We start from the raw sequence: 15886 nt of genomic DNA on the forward strand, positions 1-15886 counted from the left end.
GAAAACTAGATAGTCCTCGCTTACAGCAGCATGCTATTCGGCAGGTCTAGGTGTGATTTTCTCCATCCTCAGGATAGTAGCAACATCATACATTACGGGATTTCCAATGATAAACAGTACATGCAAAATGCAGGGTATGTCAGTAAACAGTGGAATAAGATATTTAAAAAGTCGGAATTTGATCATGGTAGGTCTTTTAAAGCATCAAAGTTAACTTGCCTTAGTTTCACCCCTACCTATCTTCCCAGAAAGAAAAGCAGATTTTGTCCGCAGACTTTCTGTAGTGTTCATGTTACAGCAAAAACTGTTTGACCCAGAAAGTCATACACTCAGAAGCTGAGAACTGCAGTCCAAATGCATGGACATCCTTACTGCTTCAGACTTGCTAGACACTGAATACAGACTCAAAGCACTGAAGTCAGGGGAATCTTCAAAATACCGTGTAGGGACTTAGGCTAAAAGCTTCAGAGGCACAGAGATGCTGATTGCCCTTCTCTAAGATAGCCTCATCTGAACCCGACGTTTCACTGAAAGTCATGGCTGTTTTCACTCTAGTGTGCCAAAGCTAGCTTTTGAAAATGAGATGTAAGTTCTTAAATCACATACACAATTCCAATGATTTTATTTACAACGGAATTAAAGAAATGAGCAGAAAAGAAACAACACCTAGAAGACAATACAATTAGCTTCTATTGAAGTCTCCTTTCAACTCTATGACTACGACCAGGAAGACTGATGCTTTGTCTCCTTTCCAAAACACTGAAGCAAATATCCACACTCCGTGAGACATTCTTTGACTCATTTATGTACTTATTTTTAGAACAAGAGTATAAGGCTGTCTTAGCTTTTCTGGCATCTGATAGACTAATTGAAATTAATATAAGCACAATTAAAATTAACTAATTGGTCTACAACCTGATCTTTAAAGGCATGGCATAGTGGGCAGCCAGGCAGACCATCACAGTCAACGTTCCAAAAGTGTCAGCCTTAATCAGCATCCAGGCAGCTCAAATCTCTGGAGGATTTACTAGACACCTTCTCTCATTATCCCATTTCTGAGGAAAATAGCACATCCTCAAATCAATAAGAATATATGATTGAACTATAAATATGCCAAATGGAAAAATCAGCTTCAAAGAGTTGTGTCTCCACATCAGTAATAGCTCTCAAGAAAGTCATCTTAGGTTCAGCCAGATTTCTTGGTCTGGTTTGAAATGACACGTTTTCTTTCTATTCTTGCATTGGCTGCCCTTCAGACTGGTGTGGTATTAATAGCAATGGTTTCTGCCACTTTTTCTATCCCTGTTTTGTCTAGGACTGTGCTGCTTTTGTTTTAAAAGGCTACAAGAAGTGGTACATTCGCCCACTATATTACTGTTCTTCCAGTAATGCACCCATTTTTTACTGCCTTAATTTTTAAAGCATGACTTCTTTTTGTCAGGCCTGTTTTAAATCATCAGTGTAGAAAAAGTTTGCAACACATTTATGAGGAAGGCCCATGGGTAGAAGCTCTTACTGTGCACTTCTTTTCCTTTTCCTGCCAGTTTTAGCTACCAGTACAGGCTTCCAGCACAGCTGGAGTGAGAATCTAGACATGTCCTTGGCCCCACATTGTCATGCCCATAATTTTCAGTGGTAATGATCATCATAGAAGTGGACCATGCCTTAACATACGCTTTTTCAGTCCTCATCACGATAACACCATAAACTTCCTTGAATTTGGAAGATTCAAAGCACTGGGGTGGGTGGGGGCGTGGAGAAACAATACATAATACAAACCTAAGAATATGTGGCACTGCTTAGTCCATGCACTGGGAATAAACCCCGATCAGTATTGTTTAAGTGCCACCCCAATAAATCAGAGAGCATAGCTTTATTTTGGAGAACAGCTGTACAATTAAATGAGAGCCCATTCCGAACATCAGCTCCCCTCACCTCGTTACCATTCACTGCTTTGCCTTCTTTCAGGAACATCATAAGGTACATTGAACTGCCCCTCTTTCTCCTCGCCCCCAGCATTCCTGTGAAAACAATATGCCAGGATGAAGGAATTCAGTGACAGACATTTTTCAGTGATGGCATCAGGCACCTAATCTGCCACTGAGTGAGCAGGAGCTGAAATACTTAAGGTGAGATGCAGCTGAAATCAGGACATCTATACTGATGTTTAAATCAGTTGGCCAAGCATAGAGGTATGAAGCTATAGCATATGCTTAGGCTGCCTGAGGTACCTGCATGGGGTAGATGTGGCATGACAGCTATGGAAGACCTGTCCTCTTTTGGAATCGTAGGTGGAGACCAGGCAGAGCAAGACAGGATATCTCAAATAGTAAGAAATGTTTATTGGTGAAGAACAAAACTGAAGTCCTTGTCAATGCAACATGCAGTGGTTCAGCTGAGGCTCAGCTTCTTTGCCTAACATAGGTGTCCAGGGCTATTTGACATGTTCTTGGTTATTTGAGGCATCCCTATGGGGCTAACAAATGTTGTTTAAGTTGGCACTTGGACACCTATGTCTGGTCAGCTGGATTGAGTTTCTGCTGCCTCCCAAAGAGTGTGCTGAATGCTCCATTAACTATATTGATTAAATCTTCATGATTTTTCTCTTTATCACCTGTTTTTCAAGTCCTTTCTAGGTACTCAGTAACATTCACATTCATGTTGACCTTTTGATCCTCCTCATATTGTTAGAGGAGGTTCGTAATTAGACAAAATAAAAATCTCTGCTTTTCTTTTGCATGCTTGGTTCATATATTATGCACTGGGAATAAAACCCAATCGGTATTGTTTAAGTGCCACTGGAATAAATCAAATAGAATAGCTTTCCTTTTAGAGAACAGCTGTACAATTAAATAAGAGGTATGTGATTACTTAAAAGTGGTATCTATGTAAAAAAGAAGTGATTTAAAGTAAGCCTCATTGTAAATCCATTGTGCACCTTGCCAAGTAGTTCAGACATTCCACAAAACCTTGAAATATGTAAAAGTGTTACCTGCAGGAACTGCTCTTTTAAAACATCCTTACAAGCTCCTGACCCTCATTTATCAAAAGCTTGCAACTGAGAAATTGTAGTAGTAGCATTCATTGCAGTAAATTAGCAACACACACACACAAGTGCATGTACACACACACACACATAATCTGCTAGGTAGTACCAAAAGAAAGGAGGACATCTCCCCCAGGTCACTTTGGTACTTTTCCATAAGTGTTAAGTAGTGTTATCACTTTGGCAAAAGCACTCAGTAAGTAAATGGCAACTTGTGGGAATATTTTCATTTAAAGAAAAAGAAATGTCTAGTACAAAACAGTTATAGTCTTAGACAAAACCTTATTTCTTTGATCAACAAAGATCAGTTTCTCTGAACAGGCAAAACCAAATGACAGCATACAACTCTTTCACTCACAATTTCCAAAACCGTTTTTCCAGTGTGTTACATTCCCTAAAAGTTCTGTCTTGCTGCTTTTCCTCAGGGATATACTCGCAGTGTTTCTCTAGTTTTCTGCTGGTTTTCTTCTTTCTTCCTCCCACATATTCAATTTGTCAAACAATTTCTTCGTCTCTGTATATGCACCCAGTGTCAGGGACCCCTCTCCCATTCTTACTATTGCTTTCATTTTGCTGGGTGCCACCATTCCTGGAGTGGTGGCTTTTCTTACTTTTGCTAACCATCGCAGTACTCAGCCTTCACAGGATTCCCTTCAGATAGCTCCAGTGGAGGCTGAGAAAGACCTGACAGCTTTAAATATGTCTATGCTGGTCTCGTGAACCAGGAGCTACTTGATGGCAGGCACAAACTTCTTCCAATACAGTGTTGTTTACGAGTTCTATCACTAAGGTAATATGTGCATGTTGGTTGTACCAATCTTCCCACTCGAGCCACAAAATTAATGTTCAATATCATATTAATTACAATCATGCAAGCAGTCATATACACACCACACACAAATAATATTACAAAGCAGGATCAAAAATCAGGAATAGTCACAAATATATTTTTCACACATACATATCAAAGAAACCAAAACTATTTTTTGAAAACAGAACGAAAGGTGATGATTCATAGGCCAGACCCTGAGGGTTTTACTCAATTTAGATGCAATAGTGCTCTAAAGTGAAGGAGATAATTTCCAGCAGGATCTATGAATTACTTTGTATGTACTGTAACCACTACAAATACACACTTCTGGAATAAAACAGATTTGATAATAGTGTTGAAAATGTTCATAGTTTGGCAAAAGTATGAGTAGGAGTTTGACAAAATGATCTTACTTTTCTGTTCAACAGTTTTAAACCTCTTCCAGAATATCACCATCTAATGGTGTCCAAAATGGGATAAGGAACAGCCGTTAGACAGCAGACCAGGCTGAAGCTGGAACAGATCCATGGAGTTTAGGCAAATGCAGGATTCTTCTGTCAGGCTTTTCATTTTCACACAAAGACTGCTTATTGCAGCAACAAACCACTCCATAGCACCTTTTCCCAGCCCAGCAGCATGAAGATAAGGAAGGCATCTCTAGCTCTTGCATCTGTTTCACACACCTACATGAGACAGGGTGGTAGCAAAACCTTCTTATCAGGCAGCACGCTCTGTTACTGACTATCTCAGGCAGTAAAAACCTTCTGTAAGCAACAGAGCTTATATCTATCCAAGTTTTCATATATCTAAAGTGAACATTAAAGAACTTTGCAACCCTAATGATATCCTAGTCACAAATAGTTTAGATGCCATAGCCATAATATATGATTGGTTTGCAGCAAACAAGAAGATAACTATGGTTCAACTTCTAATGACTGGAGCGTGCATTTGTCATTAGAAAGATGCAGAACTCAACAAACTCTGACTGAAATATGTCCTCTCTCAGTCAAATGGCAAAGAAGTGAAATAGAGACTGTATTTCTCTACAAGTGGTCATTCAAGAAAGCTTAAAGGTGTGTAAGCTTGGAAATATTATTCATCACAGATCCCATTTTATGAATAAAGGCAAGCCGGGGAGCCTCAGGATATCACTAAGTTGCCTTTAGGGAATCAAAAAGCCCTCACATATGTAACATTTGGCACACCAGTTCTTGAAGACAAAACGAAAATCTGTAGCTATGGTAGAGCAGTGACCACATGTTCTGGCACTTTATTAAACTTGCCTATAGTAGAACACTTGGGAAAACAAAAGCATGGAAAGGTCCTATAAAAGTGTCCAAAATGGAATCACAGAAAATTCCTCACAGATCTATTTCAGCCATCAGGACATTTTCAGCTCCCTCTGTTAGAAAGCATGTTTCTATATGCTTTCTTCTTTCTTCAGAGTGACTGAAGAATACTAATTCAGAACTCACCTGGTGGAAAAGAATAATTATGAGAGAATGCCGAAAGGCTTTTATGAAGGTAATGAATTAGCTCAAATTGGAAGAGGTCAGTAAATTCAAGGTTTTCTGAAAGCTCACTTATCTTCCTCTGTTAAAAATAGTAGAGACACTCTAATACTCTTTGGGCTGTCCATTTCCTGCAGGCTTCTGACCTACTAGAGCAGGTAGGAAGAATATGGTGTGTCTTTGTTAGTGCTTGGGATTTGTACAAGGAGATCTTTACACCTGACATTTTTTCTAAGACCATTCATTTTCTAAGATCCCTTAACAGCATACAAAAAGGCTGGGATCTTTTTTTAAGCATAGCTAGGCACAACTGCTGATATAATTATAATTAGTCCTGATTTAAAGCATTCTTGGTCCATATGCCTTTGCAAGAAACCAATAAAAAACCTACCTTGCTTCTTTATTGCATAGGAAGCTTCAGTGTGCGCTTGCTTTCTGGCGATTTGAACAAACCCTGCTACATGCCTACATTTTTCATTTTGTAAACAGTAATACTAATAAAAAGAATTCTAAACATATTTTTGGATCTTTTACACCAGGGACTATGGCTTTGCTTTGAAAAAAATATGGCATGACAGAGTTCTGAGTTTACTGTTTCTCAATGATTTCCAGATCAAACACGTTGACTTTATAAATATTGTACAACTCTCCATGCAAACTCCACTTGGAATCTGAGAGCTCACACTAAGATCTTCTTTTCTTGTTCATCTTTGTCAGGGGTAATGATTCAAGAGAACATACTGCATCCTCAGCATTCATTCTTACCTGAAAAATGCAAAACAGTACAGAAATTCTTAAGCAAGTGGATTCCTAAGGGGTAAGTCATTTCACATAGCTCTGCAGAACAGCTTGGGTGTTGGAAATACCTTTCTGCACTACCACAGTGTTGGGCAGGCATAGCACCATGCTAACATGGTTAAGTTGCATCCAGACTCAAACTGACAAAACCTTGTTTGTCCTGTGTCATGCAAAAGTGTCTACAGACTCAGGCATATCCAGTATGCCTGCATCACTATATTGCTTCTTCATAGGTCCCACTGATCTAGAGAGGGAGGTGAAATAAAAACCTAGAAAGCATGGGTAATTCTGGAGAAACACCAAGTAGCAAAAAGAAAATCTAGCAGCAGTGAAAAGGGAAGAAGGAAGTAAGACCTCAAAAGCTTACATTTAAGTAGGGTTTGTCCTTAAGCAACGCTTACTGATATTTCAGGAGTGAGGCATTTGTCATTATTTTTAAGCACTGAAATGAAAAAAAAAAAAATCCCACCCAAAAATATAACTGCATTTTAAAACCACGGAGGCATCACAAGGGGCATAGAAGAGATCCAGGGCAAAGTGCTATGTAGGGTGGACACAGCCAGCCTGCTCCTAAAGGAGCTTACAGCAATACAGCCAGAAATAATTTGCACCACCTGGCCTGGGAACCGGGATTTACTCCCAGGAGGAGATGCACTTAGCAGTGTAGATGTCACCTACAGGTTACAGGGGTTTCAGTCAAATTAAGCAGATGTCATTAGAGAGGGACTAGGCAATTTAAAGGAAGCTGTCTCATCCTGAGCACTACATGATTTTAAGAAGCTAGTCCACTATCTGAGAGAAAAACTACAGTTTGCATGATAGAATCATCATCAGGGAAGTCTTTACTGCTTTTACCCATTGTGCTCTGCATGACATACCTTTTGATAAACAAAGAATGCTTTGCTTCCAACACACTGTTCCTGTGACACATTATTTCCTGCTCTCAGAGGAAAGGGGTTTTGAATGCTGATAAAATGAGCTGCACCGTTAGTGTGATAGTGTCACATGATGCCACTCAGGTTTGGTTTAATGGGTGAAATCTGCCCCGGTAGGTTAAGCTGAAGAGACACTAAAAGGAATCTAAAGCACAGCTTCTCTTCAACATCCATCTTCAACCTACATATAGTGTACATAGATAACAGGTTAGAGAGACCTTTTGCATTACCTGGTTTGTCTTTATGCACAGCTTGGACCATGTATTTTTACACAGCAGTTCCCGAAAGCAGGGATGAATGGGAGAAATTCTTTACGAAGACATGAAAATTGAGTTTAAAGATTGAGAGTGGAAGAGAATAAAGGGTATGACGAGCAGAAATATTTTTTTCATCTCTGGCATAGTACTGAAGCAATAAATGAGTAAAGCAGTCAGACGGCCCACAGACATCGTCTCTTCACTGCAAGTGGTGGAAAGGAAGAGCGTGACCTTAATCAATATTAAGGTAGTGTAAAATCTGTTCCTAACCTACCAGCTATTATAAGCAACCTTTTAATTTGAAAGATAACTCTATGCCTTCAAAGATCATCAGTTAGAAGGAAAAAACACTGCTAGGGTTTGGGGGTTTTTGCTTTCATGGGAAACTCATCAAATGCATAGAACTAAGAACCAATTACTGAGGGATGAGCTCAAGGGGAATTCAGGGGTCAGTGTCTAGAGAAACCAGCTGTTAACCTCACTAACCTTTTACAGTCCTAGAGCTAATGACATTGCCCGGTCTACCTCATCTTTTTGTATTGATCAATTTTCATTTCACAGAAGAATTCATACCAATACTGGGAAAATTCACCATTAAGAACAACTAACCTAAGAACCGTTTCTCACAGCTTCTTTCTTTCTTAGGGAGCTGCAGATAGCTGCTGACACAAATATTGCATCAGCACGTAGTGAAGTTTGAGAAACAGAAAGTGTTCTCGCTCAATATGCAAGTGACATGATCAGTCCAATAAAGAACACAGTCTTCTTCCTCCACCACATCGTCATGTTCCCAAGATGTTATCATGACTTAGTCAAACTCCCACAAAAGTAAAATAAAACCTGAGGTTACTTAATCTTTGAGGGGCATTGAAATTCAAGAGGAATAATAAATACAGAAGACCCTTGGTAGAGAAGCTTAGGGATTTATCTATAGAACTTCCATTAACATATATTTGATGGGAGCTGAGCAAGTAAATCCCCACACACTGTGCTGAACATATGCAACAGGGTGCTGAAACAAATATTTATGTTTGAACGTGTTTCTCCTCCTCCAGATGCTAAATACTATGTGCATTTTCCCATGCCTTTCCAAGGCCAGTAGTGTCCCTGGCATCTGGTATCTCAGTGGGTCCCAGCAGAACTAGAAGAATCACTTCAGTGATGCAATGCTGCCCACTCTGAAGTGGAGGGCAACAACCTCTTCATGTCAGAGAAATTCTAATCAAGCTGAATGAGGCAATTCAGACCTTTAATAGTCACCATGGTGCTGTGATCCTTGTGGAATTAATGGATAACTAAATTAGACAGAGCTGAAATTTCTGACAAATAAAAAGTGCTCAGCTCAGGTTTTCAAGGAATTGCCTTGGCTTCCACCTTAGAAGGGCAAAATATCCAGGCAGTATAAAACAGTGTGACTCTATTGAAGCTGAAGGGATGATGCTGATCCATTTCAACAGAGCAGGAAGAAGGCGTTAGATAACATTGTTGCATTTAAACCTTTAATATCAGTTTATAAAGAAAGAAACAAACAAAACCCAAAATCAGTTATTCACACAAACCTTCCCAAAGTTTGAGAGCCCTCTCAGCACAGATCACATCATCCAGCTTTGGTATTACACACAGAACATAAAATTTGTCTAGTCAGAATGACAGTCTTAATGCCTTCAAGGAGATAGGCTTTTGAATTATCTGGGAAAGCCTCTGTACAGTGGCATTAACCTTAAATTTATGGATATGCTACTTAAAATCTGAATGTAGCAAGCTCATTTTACATTGAAGGGGAGAAGACAATTTTTTTGCATAATTAAACAGTCAATGGTGTCATTAAGCTAACTTACTTCCTTTGCTTGTTTGTGACACAGTGTCCATCTTCCCTTTACTTTAGTGCTTGGGCTCAAAAAAACCAGCTTCCTATAGTTCATAAAAAAATAAAGTAGATTTTCTAAGACCATAAGCATACAATTTTGTTCAAACATTCAAATATCTGTGGTTATTTTCTTCATAGCAGAATGGGAAAAAAGAAATCACCGTGTTCCAGTCCATCAATTCACTATCTGATAGGAGACAGTATCCCACATTTCAGAAGAAAGCAAAAATTATCCCAGACTTGGCAAATGGTTTTAAATACACCTCCAATCTCTGGTCTCCCCTAATCTCTAATAGTGCTTGATTGGCTCAAATCCAGGAGGGGAAAAAAAAAGAAAAAAAAAAAAAGCTAAATGTGTTCCAAAATGTTAGTTTTTACAATTGCATTTCACTATATTTTTATTATTTTTATTACCCCCATATACTTTCAATCCTTACTGTGACCTATCTATGTATTTCTGGCTTCTGTGCCATGGTGAAGCTGTGAGTTCCAGCTTAAATCACAGGCTGCATGAAAAGATATATTCTTCATGCAGTTTTGAAATCCTTGTGTCAATTAATGTATCCTTGATATAGGGTTAGGGAAAAAGGAGAAAGGAAACTCTCAATCCTTGTCCTTTGCGCTGTAATTGCATAAAGAAGCACAAAACTGCAAACTAGTATAAAAAAGGACTTCCAAAAATATATTGTGATTTATATGAAAATGTTAAAACACAAGGGAGATAGATTTGGTGAAAATGACAGTGGACTGGATTGTGAATCACTGCCTCACAACCCTTCCCAGAAAATCAATCTGACTGATAACAGAACAAAGAGAGCAACAACTTGTTCAAGAATGGCAGAGAAGTCTGGAATGCTCAAACCAGGAACAGATGAACAAAATTCCACTCTGAATTGCACTGTGATTCATCCAGAAGTACTGTAGTGTCAGTTTTATTCAAAGTTAAAAAAGACAAGGTTTTTTAAATAAAGCTTTTTCAAAAAAAAAAGCTTTAAAAAAAAGTGTCCAGCAAAGATGTAACACAGAAAAGTCATTGTTCTTCAGATGATGAGTGAGGAAAGCTAAAGCAAATGGACTCACCAGCCTGAGATACTGGGAAGAAATTTTGTAATTGGGAAACACAGCAAGATCCAAAAAAGAAGATACTTGCTTCATCTTGAAAATGAAGTAAGTAAACCATGTATGTGGAAGTTGACAAAAAAAGAAATGGAAGAGGAAAAGATCACCTTCAGTGAAAGGCTCTGGAAAGCTCGATTTGAAACTTAATAAATTAAACAGGAAGTGCTAGATAGATTATTGCCATGGGCTACAAGCAGTAGGACCAAATCCTGCAGGGAAAGGTGAATTTTAACTCTAAAACTGCAGCTGCTTGGGAGGAAGTGAATAAAGAGCAAATCCAAGCTTTCATTTGGAAAAAAAAAAGAAGGTGTAATGTTCCATCTTCATGGCTGCAGAGCAAAGCTGAATACTCTGACGTGATTATTTAATCATGTGGGATTAAAAAAGAAAATTTATTTTATATTATTTTAAGGTTTCCCCAGGTTCAAGAACAGTCTCATGATTTGTGACACCTCCCGTATTTCTTTTAATCAAGATTTCCCAGTATAGTCCTATACAGGACGGTTATTTCAAAACAGCTGTTGTTATATCTGCTGTATTTGGATATTTGTATTTCAGTCAACAATCTCTCCTTGATTACCAGGGCTGACATTCATTCTATTTATCACTGAAAAATTAATTTTCCTTGATATGCAAAAACTTCTTGGAAATAGCCTATGACCTCAGTTTTCATGTACCAATTCCTCTGACACTAATTAGGAATTATAGGCTGTGTCCCAGAAGATTCTAATTATCCCATTGAGGACTTCACTTTTGCTGAGTTCATGTGAAAAGTTTTCAAAACAGGGGCAAAAAGCCCAGAATGTCTTATCAAAGGCAATATTAGAGCTCACAACCAAGTGGAAAAGAGTTCAGGTGTTTTAACTCTTCTATTCCTTTTGCTAGGCCTCACCGTCAAGCGATCACAATACATCTGGACCATATCCACTGATGTTTCACATCCTTCTCATGCATTCTGCTCTGTGTAGCTTTAGAGTGGCTGTAGCAGCATATCACAGTAATGGGCAATATGAGACCTTTCATCTTGGTGATAAGCAACCAAGAAGAAGCTTAGTGGAACAGGTTCTGTGAGAAGCAACCTCTATTTCTAGAACAAGATTTTCAAAAGGTCTTAGTCTAACATTTCCCACTGAAAGCAGTGGTAACATCTTCAGTGTGTGCTGTCAGGTCAGTGCTAAAGACTTTCTACTCACTTGTTTTCACGAAAGATGTCCTGGGTTTGTGTGAATTAATTATTACTGGTTGGTTGAAAGCCTCTGTGACCCTGTTCTATGTTTGCATGGAGCTGTAGCTTTAAATTGAGAAAAATTTATTCCTTTTTTCATAAAAAAGCAGTAACGTCTCCAGTATTAGGAGGTATAGAGGAAGAACTGTATAAATTGCAGCTGGCCAAGGTCAGCATTAACTTAAGTACTTACTGGAGCTGATTGTTGGCATCTGCTCTTACCCACAAGAACAGGAGCCGTTGTTGGATCCATTTGAGCTCCTGTATAAATCCATCCTTCCACATTTTAAAAGGAAATAGTCAAGACTACATAGGTAGTGAGTCTCTAAATACATTTACTCAGCTTGACAGTTTCTCTGTTCACATTACCACTGCTGAAATTTGAGGGCAAGAGGGTGGGGGGAGGGGGGTGGGGGGGTGTGTGGGGTGGGGGTGTGTGTGTCTCTCTGTCTCTGTGTCTCTGTCTCTATCTCTGTGTGAAAAATAGTGGCAAGTTTTATCTTGCCAGTTTTTAAATGAAAATTTGCCTCTGTTTTGCAACCAGCTCCAGTTTGACATCCCAGGGAGTTCTGTCCAGATTAAAGCCAAGAAAATTTTTCCTGTTTTCCCTGTATGAGCCTGGCTGGAGTTGCACTGGGTAGCTCTCCCTGCAGACAGGCAGTTCAGCTGGTGAACCTGTGCGCCTTACAAGTCTGGTAGTTGAGCCTCATAAAAATATGAAAAATATAACCAGAAGTCACATAAATAAGAGTCGCTTTTAAAGATTATACAGACACTGATTATTTGGCATTTTGGGGTAGAACACTAAGCAAGGGAGTTGTTTGAAAAATTTTGTTTGTATTTTACACGTTCTGACAGAATTTTTCCATTGCAAGATAGTTTGAAAAGTGTAAATCACAAATTACAAAAGCATACTTTTCTTCATAAAGACATCTTGAAAGACAGCTCCTGGGCAGCCTTTTGACAATCATTTTCCATCTCCCACCTTCTTTTTTGCTGCCAGCATCACTCACAGCATTCTCTTATTCACATTCCCAAGCATAAATATGAAGGTATATTGTAAGCTATACACTTATACAGCTAGATTTTAGCAATGTTAGCAAAAACTCAGAATTAAAAATCAAATACTGATACCTGAATTGTTCATTGCATCTCCTTTCTTTTCTTAGTTTGCCATATTAGCATGAAGAAGAAAGCTTAGAATATTCTTAAAAATCCCACTAGTAGCATAATTTCCAACATATAGGTATATTCTGTGAAAGGAATAGGGTAAAATTCTCTGAAAATTCTTTTTTGACACAAGAAACATAACACAGCTGTCAAAATTGTGATAACATTACATTTATTCTTGTAGTTTTGACCTCAGAATAGATTAATTGGAACTCTATTTTGTCCTTTTCTAAAGAAAGAAAACTCCTTGCCTTCACTTTTGACAGAATTATTCAAACAGTTTTGGCCTGATAAAGAAAAATGCAGAAGAGAAATAGGATTTATTCTAGCTAGACGAACAGATTTGACACCCATGTCAAACATTATTACAACGTATATGCTTCAAATGTAGACTGGAAGTTAAGTACTGCACAGACTCAAGCCAAGCATTACAAAACCAAAATGTTTCACAGCCCACATACTTCTTTCTATATGTTCGCAGTGATTCAGTAATGAACAACATGCTGAGACAACATTTGAAGCACTGCAATGATGCGCAAAGTGCACAAACCAAAAATTAATATATTTATAGGCTGAAATCCACTGCAGCCACAGGAACATTTCATAATCAGGTTCTGCATGAGGGGAGAGGATGCTTGGGGAGGTGAAACAAATTCACAAGCCAGACTATGGAGCTGCTTGCTCTCTAGCCTTCTCCCTCAGCATGCAGCAACCACGTTCCCACATCAGTTTTTTAAGGCCCGAGATTACTGGATCCTTATAAATAAAAGCCCATAGCTTCATGTGCCATCACCTTCACTCCAGCAAGCATTTTAAGGAGACCCTTCTGCTTAGTGTGCATGAGGTACTCCCATATCTCACAGAGCTGCCTCACTGAGCATGGTGCAAAATGGAGTTATTGTGGGGGGGTTCCAGGATTGCACAGCTAACATTTTATCAAGCAGGATTCTGGATGTAGCAGGACCACCACCACCACCCTCCCTGCCCCCCTCCACAGCAAAGAGCTCTGTCAGCACTGTAAAAAAAATGACACACAGCTGCGAAATTTTGTATGCTGCAAGCTCCCAAGCCCATGTTCAACCTTGAGCAGTGCCTGCTGGTGGTCTCGCTCTAGGAGTTCTGATTAAGAGCAACCACACGTTTCACTGAAGACTAGGGCCCCAAGTCCGTAACAGGCATATTAAGGATGGAACATTTTGGGTCCAACTGAGCAGAGCAAGAAGGTGAATGTTTAAAATTAATCAAGTTTTCTTTTTCCCCAGTGGATCAGAGTTTAAAATATGCTTCTCCCTCCTTCTACCTCTGTGTGTGTGTGTATGTAGCTCTTTCTCCTGCTCCTAAAGTATGTATGTACACACATATTTGCTTCAATATCCCATCTGCATAAGCAAAGCACCAATACTTCACGGCTGTGTTACAAGGATAAACGCAGCAGTGTTTAAGAGGTTGTCAGGTCCTGTTAATGCAAGCACTGTGAAGGAGGCTGTGTGACACAGCAAGCAGAGCACTGCTTTTAAACTCCCAGCATCTCAGCTCTGTTCCAGCTTTGTCACTAAGACATGCCTCAGTTTCACCACCTGCAAAAATTTACAAGCACAATGCCCCCCTCTCAGGACTGCTTTGATGCAACTCACTGTATAGTAAGAATGAGACATTATCAAACGTAGATGCCTGGTTCTGACTCCTCCCCCCCCCCCCCCCATTTACATGAAGGAAAGCAGGAATTCTGTTCAAATTTGTCATAAGAACGGATGCTTACAGGTCTGGTGTTGATAAAATATGGCCTGTAGCTTAGCAAAACCACATGCAACAAGATGAAAAATCTGCTCATTTAGCTTCCTGAGAACAAACACACAAAATGACTGTCACACATTTCAATAACAATTGGTGACTATGTAGTACAAAGAAAAACTTCTGGTCCAAGGAGACAACAGATTTCATTATACAAATTAGGAATAGCAATTGCCTGCCAAGACAAAGGAGTGCTGATCAGAACACAACATGCAAAGAAGGAAGAAAAGAACTCAGATTTAACCTACAGAATACTAAAATTACTCCTGGTCGACTTGTGTGTTGGGAGTTAAGCTGAAAACCTTTCTCCCTTGCATGGTTTGTCACGCTGAGGAGTACACGTGCTGAGATCCCCCATCAGCTGTGCAGTGGCAGCTCCAGGGAAGCCATGCCCACCTGTCCTGGGAAGGAGGGGGCACCACACCTCAGCAGCAGCAGCAGACCCTTGGCTGCCCGCACTCCTCCTCTTTGCTCCCCAAAAGTGCCCTGGTGTCCTGGTTTCAGCTGGGATGGAGTTATTTTTCTTCTCAGTACCTGTGCAGTGCTGTGTTTTGGATTTGGTGTGAGAACAATGCTGATAGCTCACTGGTGGTTTGGTTGTTGCTGGGTAATGTTTATACCAAGTCAAAGACTTTTCGGTTTCTTGGGTATTGCTAGTGAGAGGGTAGAGGGGCACGGGAACCTGGGAGGACACATGGCCAGGACAGCTGACCCAAACTAGCCAAAGAGATGTTCCATAGCATGTGGCGTCATGCCGAGTGAGTGTATAAACTGGGGGAAGAAGAAGGAAGGGGGGGACATCTGACATTACGGTGTTTGTGTTCCCAAACGTGTTATGGACCCCGGCTTTCCTGGGGATGGCTGAACACCTGCCTGCCCATGGGAAATAGTGGATTAATTCCTTGTTTTGCTTTGCTTGTGCCCATGGCTTTTGCTTTACCTATTAAATTATTCTTATCTCAACCCTGGCGTTTAACATTCCTTTCTGATTCCCTTCCCCACCCCTGTGGGTGAGGGGGAGTGAGCAAGCGGCTGGGTGGTGCTTGGTTGCTGACCGGGGTTAAACCATGACACCTGGTCTCATTTTTATGGGATACTTCTAAACATTCAATAAAAGCTAAAGTTTGCTGTCCTATCTATCATTCTTTGTTTTACCAGTACTGGAGAAAGAAAAGGTCAGTTTATCTGCAGGCAGGTGACTAGCAGCAGGAGAAGCTGCCCTGCGCGGGGCCTTGGCTCCAGACAAAAGAAACCAGTTGGGAATGAGGTCAGTAGAGGGGAAACTTAATATATCTCCTATCTTGCTAAATCCCTCATCTTGCTAAATCTTCCATCAAGCCTGCTTCATCTAACCAC

Source organism: Falco peregrinus, chromosome 3 (genome assembly GCF_023634155.1).
Source record: "Falco peregrinus isolate bFalPer1 chromosome 3, bFalPer1.pri, whole genome shotgun sequence".
Classification (NCBI taxonomy): domain Eukaryota; kingdom Metazoa; phylum Chordata; class Aves; order Falconiformes; family Falconidae; genus Falco; species Falco peregrinus.